The following is a 9305-nucleotide window of genomic DNA, read 5'->3' as shown; positions in this document are numbered from 1 at the left end:
TCTCCCTGTTGGGTTACTTTGGATTGGCGATTTGTTAAAAGAGGTGTCTTCCCAGGCACCACTGATTTCCTTTTCCCCTGCACACTGCCCTTTGGGTGGGTGTGCCCTCTTGTCTCCTGCCAGGAGACTGCTCAGTCTAGTTAACCTATGTAATCACTGTTAAAAAAAAAAAAAAAGATACAAAAGTACATCAACTTTGAAAGAGAAAATAAGTTTAAAAGGAATCTTAGACAAATGGATTAAATTAATAAAAATTGGAAAAAGGACACACACACTCCTTGTGTCATTGGGAGCAAATGATACCTTGCCCTGTCACCACTGCGGGTCACACATGCATATCAAACCTCTTGGTCATGTAGAGAAAGCTTTGCACTCTAAAATGTAAACAAAAAGAAAACAGAAAAAAAGAACACGGCCATCACTCTACATACTTTTTTTTAACCCTGCATGCTTCTAGTCTCCCCAAATGAATGAAACTTGAATTTTTTCCTGTAAGTCACTTACCAACATAATTCCAACCCTAATATTTTCAATGCTGATCTTTTGCGAATTAGCAACATTTATGGCTATGGCAATCATGTGAGAAAATAGGCTTTTCCACTAAGAACTTGGAAATGTTGGCAATTTTGTGATTTTCTTTTCTTTTAAAATAGACATTGTATTTTAAATTTATGAGCAAGTCTTTTTATTTTATTTTATTTATTCATGGAAGAGAGAGACAGAGACACAGGCTCCATGCAGGGAGCCTGATGTGGGACTCGATCCCAGGACTCCAGGATCATGCCCTGAGCTGAAGGCAGACAGTAAACCGCTGAGCCACCCAGAGATCCCCTGAGCAAATCTTTTTAAAGTCTATGCTTTCTCTAAACATCTTCATTGGAAATTGGTTTCCTTTCTTTCAGACAGGTGTGATGCTTATGCTTTAAATTGGTGATTCTCTGGGGATCCCTGGGTGGCTCAGTGGTTTGGCGCCTGCCTTCGGCCCAGGGCATGATCCTGAGGTCCTGGGATCAAGTCCCGCATCAGGCTCCCCATGAGGAGCCTGCTTCTCCCTCTACCTGTGTCTCTGCCTCTCTTTTTCTCTCTGTGTCTCTCATGAATAAATAAAATCTTAAAAAAACAAACAAAAAAACTAAACATCATGTTGGGGCCACCTGGGTGGCTCAGTCTCTTGTTCTCAGCTCATGTCCCAGTGTCAGGGCCATGAGTTCAAGCTCCACACTGGAGGGGGAGCCTCCTTTATAAACTAACAAGCAGCCCTTTCAGACCTTAGGAGGTCAGAGTCTCCAGTGATCTAAATCGTTATAGACACTCTATCATTCTGCATTATTATAAAATTCCATTTTCTCATTTGTGAAGTAAGGATAACCTCATAGAACTATTGTGAGGATTAAGTGGCATAATGTGTATAAGGCACCAAGGCACTTAGAACCATCCCTAATGCACAGTAAGCACTCTATGAGTGAGGCTATATTTCTTTTGTCAGGAGATAATTCTACTTGTTTCTTCATGCTTGTGAGCAAGAACACTGACCACTGGTGTCCTGGACTATTTTCTTCAGGGCATTTGCACAGCAAACAGCCTGGGAAGACATAGGGTCTCCCTCCAGAGCAGAGAGCGGGTTTGTTTTCTGTCTAGTGTAATAATGTAAAAATGCCCCCTTTGGTGTAAGTGTCTATTTTAAAAGATTTGGGTTCCCTAAGCTCAGAGTTCCTCAGCTGTGATGCAAATCCACTCCATGCACAACATTCACCTGGGCTCCCCTATGTTGCCTCCTGTGGGCTGGGGGGTGCAGGTGGGGAGCCAAAGTGGACATGAACCTCATGCTGCTTGCTGTGCCATAAATAATAAAGTCCTGCGTCTCTGACCCAGGAGTCTGTGTTTTCTGCTAGCATCTGTGAAACTGTGGCAGGCTAACTTGCTAGCTTGCAAAGGAAGGTAAAAACCTCTGCCCCTTCACAGTTCTTGACGATTATAAAGTACAAAAGCATGTAGTCATGGGGCACTTGGGTGGCTCAGTGGTTGAGGGTCTCAAAGGCTCAGGTCATGATCCTGGGGTCCTGGGATCAATTCAGGCTCCCTGTGGGGAGCCAGCTTCTCCCTCAGCTTATGTCTCTGCCTCTATCTCTGTGTCTCTTATGAATACATAAATAAAATCTTAAAAAAAAAAAGAGGACTGACTTTCAAAACCCACCTCCTCATTTTATGAGGTTACTAATACTGATTCCAAAACCAGATAAGAGCAATACAAGAACATAATAACAGCGCGTTGACCCCGACAGGGTATGTGGACAGTTTTGCATCTTGATCCAGCAGGGACGGATGTACTCCTAACTGCAGCTGCAGGGCTATGTCGTTTATAATAGTCTCCTCATAATCCTTGCCCTCAGAGCAGAACTTCTTCCTCCTTGGCGTTCTTTCCCTAGGCTGTAAGGGAAGGAGTAGGTGGGAGCTTATCTATCATTCATTGGTTTATTTCATGCTAGAACCCAGGGGTGAGGGTTGAGGCTGTTACCACCTATGGCTCAACTGCTTAGGTCTGTCTATGTCTCTGCCCCTCTCTCTGTATCTCTCATGAATAAGTAAAAATAAAAATATTTATAAACAAAAACAAACAAAAAAGCATGCAGTCATGCATAAAGAAGCACAATTTGGTAACCAGAAGTGATTCAGAAACAATTTCATTTTTCACTTCTATCTTTAAATGAATATTTAAAGGATTCAATTCATCATTACCTTATTGCACAACCATGGCACCATCTAGGCCCTCTCACACAGTTATGGTCCCCATCTTATCTCCTGGTCTGAAGGATACTATTAATGACCTTTGGAATCTAAATCTATCTGGCCACTGTCCAAAACCACTGATCATTGGCCAAGAGGTAGAGCTTCAGTGTGTTGGCATTTCTGAATTCCCTCCAATATCTCAATTGACCCCTCCCTCCGCGTCCTAGCATGTGATGCACAGTTCCCAGCATTTTCTACCTAAACACCCAATTTCATAGCAACCACATAGTTTTGTCCCTGTCACTTCCTTAGTCCACTTAGAACCCTGACATCCTGATGGCTGACCCATTCCCGATAGAAATACAGGCCACCAAGAATGACATCCAGGAAACTCAATTTTTATAACCTATAGACCTTTTATTGATGTGCTCTTCTTTCCCTGCTTTCATTTCATTGTCATAGTGGGTATGAATTTTAGTCCAATTTAGTTTATATAAAATTCCAAAGAGCTTCATTGTAATTACTGCCTGGCAAATGGCAGTAATCATCATCTTCCTCGCTTCTCTCTTCCTTTATCAGTCAACTTGGTGTAATACTAACCCCGAATAAAACCAACTATTTCCTTTTCCCTGCCTTCCTGTGAGCAGCTGAACATTACTGGAGAAAATCATGCAACCAGACTGACTGGTTTTACTTGAATGATCACAAACAACACATTGGCATGCTCAACCCCACCCAGCAATCCCAGTCATTCTCTAACAAATTTGCTTTCTCACACAGTGTGATAACAACTTTGTACTTTTACTTCTGGTCTCAAACCTTAGTTCTTGGGCACGTGGGTGGCTCACTGGTTGAACATCTGACTCGGGCTCAAGTCATGGTCCTGGGATCCAGGGACTGAGTCCCACATTAGGCTCCCTGCAGGGAGTCTGCTTCTCCCTCTGCCTATGTCTCTGCCTCTCTCTGTGTCTCTCATGAACGAATATATAAATAAATAAATCTTTAAAAAATCCCAAAAAACAAAAAACCTCAGCTCTCAAGAGATAATCTTACCTTAGGCTTCATTGAGAAAATAGAAACCATTAGGTCAGAGACCTTGTCTTTTCATGGTCTTTTCAAACTTCTCTGCCTCTGTACCCATCTTCCCTTTTCTCCCCCTGATGATGGAGGGAAGTTCTCTCCTACTCAAGGTTAATGAACACAGAGTGTATCTCTTCTAACTTTCTTAGGCTACTTGGGTTATTTCTTTTCTCCTGCATAATCAGCCTCTTCTGTATCAACTAGAATGCTTTCCATTACAAATAAAAAGAAAAAAGCCACGTATAGACTAAAGGTTCTCAAATTTATATCCTCCACCCACACTCAGGAGCCAGACAGATCTGAGTGGGCACTATGCTAATTAGTAGATGCACATGTCCTTAAACTTCTCATGTAAAACCTTATCGTAGGGAATATTTCTGAAATGACTGTTTACCTAATTACACACATTATTTAGGCAAAAAAAGATCTATGTTTGCATATTAGAGATTTTTCTTTGTAAATGTCTTTCCTCCCTTTATTTTTTTAAGATTTTATTTATTTATTTGAGAGAGAGAGAGTGAGAGAGAGAGGGAGATCACAAGCAGGGGGAAGGGTAGAGGGAGAAGCAGGCTCCCCACTGAGCAGGGAGCCCAACACAGGACTCCATTCCAGGACCCCAGGATCATGACCTGAGCCGAAGGCAGACACTTGACTGACTGAGCCTCCCAGGTGCCCCTCTTCCTCCCTTTAAAAACAGAGCCAAATGCCACTGTTTAAATTATATGGCTGTTGAAAAATCCTTGTAACTACCATCCTGTTATGAGTGTGAGTGGGCATTGGAGCTATGTTTAGCTTTCCTCTTTTGTCTATGCAATCAATCAGGTTTATTTTCCCTTCTTAGATCCTTGGTTTTAAAAAGTGCTTCATTCAAGAATTCTTTGGGGAGGCTAAGAAAAAGTGAAGCTGTTGTAAATTGTGAAATTTAGCGGTCAGACATCTGTAACAGACTGTGCAGGAATGGGTATACCCTCTGGTGGACAATTTGGAACGGGCATAGTCTCTGGCCCACCCGCTGGAACCAGTTAGAGGTACAGGGCCGGGATGGGTTGTCTCCAGAATTTCTGCTCAACAAGATTTTACCTGTGGCTCTTTAGTGGCCAGCAAGTAAACAACTGGTTTCTGTCTCCCTGATGACCTAATGGGTCCAGAATATAAACCCAGGAGGAGGGTATGTGAGTTGTGATTTTTCTTCTTGCCTTGAAAAAGAATGCCAGATGAGAAGAGAATTGCAAAATGAGTTTCTCGGGCAGAAGTGATTGAGTAGGCCAAACAGTTAAAAGGCAAATGGATGTGAAAGACAACAAGAACAAATATAGTCAGAAACTTCCTCTCCCCCATTCTTCGAATGGATGGCTGTTAGAAGAGATAGGCAAGAAACAGATATTACTTCCTCTAAAAAAGTAGACATATATCAAAAAGCAGAAGAGAAGTTACAATCTTAGAAGTCTAACAAAATTTAAAAATGAGTTTGGCAGGGGTGCCTGGGTGGCTTAGTTAAGTGTCTGACTCTTGATGTGGGCTCAGGTCAGGATATCAGGGTTGTGAGATGGAGCCCCACATGTCAGGCTCTGCATAGGTATGGAGGCTGCTTAAGATTCTCTCTCTCCCTCTCTCCTCCTAAAAAGAACCTGTTTGGCAATGACATTGGTGGTGTTCCAATTCCATAAACCACCTCATTCACACTAGGAGACCTCTGCGCTAGTAGATTTGACCAAAAGAAAGAACAAAAGCAATGCTGGTTTTGAATTCGCTGTTTTTTTTTTCCTTCCTAGTTTTGTAATATCCTTCAATTAAAAAAAAAAAAAAAAGATCTTGTAGTACTGATTCCTTACCTTCTAAGTATAGAGAACTTTAAAATACCGTAATACCCCAAGTTGTATATGGAATGGTGGTTTTTCGACCATTTATTTTTATTTTTTAAAGATTTTTATTTTTTCATGAGAGACACACACACATACACACAGAGAGGCAGAGACACAAGCAGAGGGAGAAGCAGGTTCCCTGCGGGGAGCCTGATGTGGGACTTGATCCTGGGTCCTGGGATCACACCCTGAGCTGAAGGCAGACGCTCAACCGCTGAGCCACCCAGGCCTCCCTCAACTATTTATTGATTTGTGGGTATGTAGGTGTAACTTTTGTTCACTTAATTCAAATCAACTTTCGAGCCCAGCAAGTCAATGTAAGTAGGAAAAAAGTATGTTCAAAAAAAAAAAAAGAAAAGTATGTTCAATTTGAATAGAAACAACCTTTTAAAAGTCTTATACTCAGAGTGGGCGCCTGGGTGGTTCAGTCCATTAAGCAGCTGTCTACAGCTCGGGTCATGATCCCAGAGTTCTGGGATGAACCTGAGCTGGGCTCCCTGGTCAGTGGCGAGTCCACTTCTCCCTCTCCCTCTGTTCCTCTGCCACTGTGCTCTCTCTCTCTCTCTCTCCCTTAAATAAATAAAATGATGGGATGCCTGGGTGGCTCAGTGGTTGAGCATCTGCCTTTGGCTCAGGGCATGATCCTGGGGTCCTGGGATCAAGTCCCACATCAGGTTCTCCATGAGGAGCCTGCTTCTCCCTCTGCCTATGTCTCTGCCTCTCTCTCTCTCTCTGTGTGTGCATCTCTCGTGAATAAATAAATAAAACCTTAAAATAAATAAAATCTTTTTTTAAGCCTTATACTCAGAAATTATAATGAGGTTTTCTCTAGTTTCAGGCGAATGGAGATTGTAGGTACCTTTTCACTTTCGGTCAGACTGATCAGTAGGCATCCAGCATTGTGGGTGAATGCCAGCTATCTGGGTGTATGAAATTATGACACCCACTGCTCTAGTTGGACAGTGTAGATCCACTAGACTAAAACCCACGGTTAGCATAGTTTCTTATCTTTACTGTTTCACCATCGCATATGTAGTAAAAGCCAACGAACTCCAAATTATTTTACCCAGATTACTCATCTGGTAGATGAGTCAATTTGTTCATCAGTTGGAAAATACTGAATGCTAATTACATAAAGACACTATAAGAAAACAAAGAGTTACAAAGTATGGCCTTAGTGTTTTGTTTTGTTGTTGTTTATATACAGACTTTTTAAAGAGCAGTTTTAGGTTCACAGCAAGACGGAGGGGAAGGTACAGAGATATCCCATATGCCCCTTGCCGCACACATGCACAACCTCCCCTATTATCAATATTATATCAATTCGCTACATTTGCTACAATTAATGAACCTACATTGACACATCATAATCACTCCAAATCCAAAGTTTATATTAGTGTCATTCTTGGTGTAGTACATTGTATTCGTTTGGACAAAGGTATAGTGACATGTGTCATGTGTCACATGTCATACAGAGTATTTTTACCACCCTAAAAATTCTCTGTTCTGTCTTTTCATCCCTTCCTCTAATCCCTGGCAACCGCTGCTATTTTTACTGTCTCCATAGTTTTGCCTTTTCCAGAACGTCATATAGTTGGAGTCATACAGTATGCAGCCTTTTCAGATTGGCTTTTTTCACTTAGTGACATGCATTTAAGCTTCCTCTAGTCTTTTAATGGCTTGATAGCTCATTTCTTTATAGTGCTGAGTGATACGCCATCGTCTGGACGTACCACAGTTTATCCATTCATCTGCTGAAGGACAGCTTGGTGCTTCCAGGTTTTGGCAAGTATGAATAAAGCTGCTATCCACATTTACGTGCAGGTTTTTGTGTGGACATAAATTTCCAACTCCTTTGGGTAAATACCAAGGAGTTCAATTACTGGATCATATGGTAAGAGTTTTTTTCTTTTCCATATATTTTTTAAAGATTTTATTTATTTATTCATGAGAGACAGAGAGAGAGAGAGAGAGAGAGAGAGAGAGAGGCAGAGACACAGGCAGAGGGAGAAGCAGGCTCCATGCAGGGAACCCGAAGTGGGACTCGATCCTGGGACTCCAGGGTCAGGCCCTGGGTTGAAGGCAGGTGCTAAACTGCTGAGCCACCTGGGCTGCCCAGTTTTTTTCTTTTTTAAGTAATTTCTACACCCAATGTGGGGCTTGAACTCACAAGATCAAGGGTCACACACCCTACCTACTGTACCAGCCAGATGCCCCAGAGTATGTTAAGTTTTATAAGAAAATGCAAAACGTCTTCCAAAGTGACTGTACCATTTTACGTTTCCAGCAACAATGAATGAGAGCTCCTGTTGCTCCCTATCTCTGCTAACATTTGGTGTTGGCAGTGTTCCAGATTTTTGGTATTCTAATAGGTACGTGGTGATATTTCATTGTTGTTTTAATTTGCATTTCCCTGCTGACATACCGTGTGGAGCATCTTTTCATATGTGAAGTTTCCATCTATACACCTTCTCTGGCAAAGTGTCAAGATCTTTGGCCCACCTTTTAATTAGGTTATCTGTTTTTTCACTGTTGAGTTTTAAGAGTTCTTTGTATATTTTGGATAATGTCCTTGATCAGATGTGTCTTGTGCAAATATTTTCTCTCAGTTTGTGACTTGTCTGTCCATTCTCTTAATGTGGTTTTTCACAGAGCAGGAGGATTTAATATTTTTTTAAAGATTTTTAATTTTCTTAATGTAATCTTTACATCCAACATGAGGCTCAAATTCACAACCCCAAGACAAGGGTCACATGCTCTACTGACTGAGCCAGCCAAATTTCCCAAGTTTTTTTTTTAATTAATTTTAATTTTCAAAATTTTTTTTAAGATTTATTTATTTATTCATTCAGAGAGACAGAGAGGCAGAGAGAAGCGGGCTCCATGGGTCTCCAGGATCACACCCTGGGCTGCAGGCGGCGCTAAACTGCTGCGCCACTGGGGCTGCCCAATTTTTAAATTTTTTAAAAAAAGATTTATTTATTCATGAGAGAGAGAGAGAGAGAGAGAGATTGAGAGAGGCAAAGACATAGGCAGAGGGAGAAACTGGCTCTTCGCAGGAGCCCAATGCGGGACTCAATCCTGGATCCCGGGATCACGACCTGAGCTGAAGGCAGACGCTCAACCTCTGAGCCACCCAGGCATCCCCCAAGTTTTTTTTTTTTTTAATGAAGTCTATTTTATCAATTACGTCTTTCATGGATTGTGACTTCGGTATTGTATCTTTAAAGTCACCACCATATTCCAGTTGAATTAACCTTTTAAACTGTAATTTCAGGGTGCCTGGATGGCTTAGTTGGTTAAACATCTATCTCTGGCTCAGGTCATGATCCCAGGGTCCTGGGCTCCAGCCCTACATCCTTCTCCCTCTCCCTCTGCAGCTCCCCCTGCTTATGCTCTTTCTCTCTGTCAAATGAATAAATTAGATCTTAATAAAACCCCAACAATTTAGAAATGTTGTAAAGATCAATCCCAATTACCAGAATCCTAAATACAGTTGTCATCAAGTTGCTAATCACAAACTCAGCCTGTGAATCTACTAATTCATTGATTGGAGTCATTTGGTGAAAAGTTATCTGTGAAGAAATGATTATTTACTAGACTTATTGTTTCTCCTTTCCTATACTTTATGAAGAA

Source organism: Vulpes lagopus, chromosome 7, assembly GCF_018345385.1.
Source record: "Vulpes lagopus strain Blue_001 chromosome 7, ASM1834538v1, whole genome shotgun sequence".
Taxonomy (NCBI): Eukaryota; Metazoa; Chordata; class Mammalia; order Carnivora; family Canidae; genus Vulpes; species Vulpes lagopus.
Note: the sequence above shows the minus strand (reverse complement) of the source record.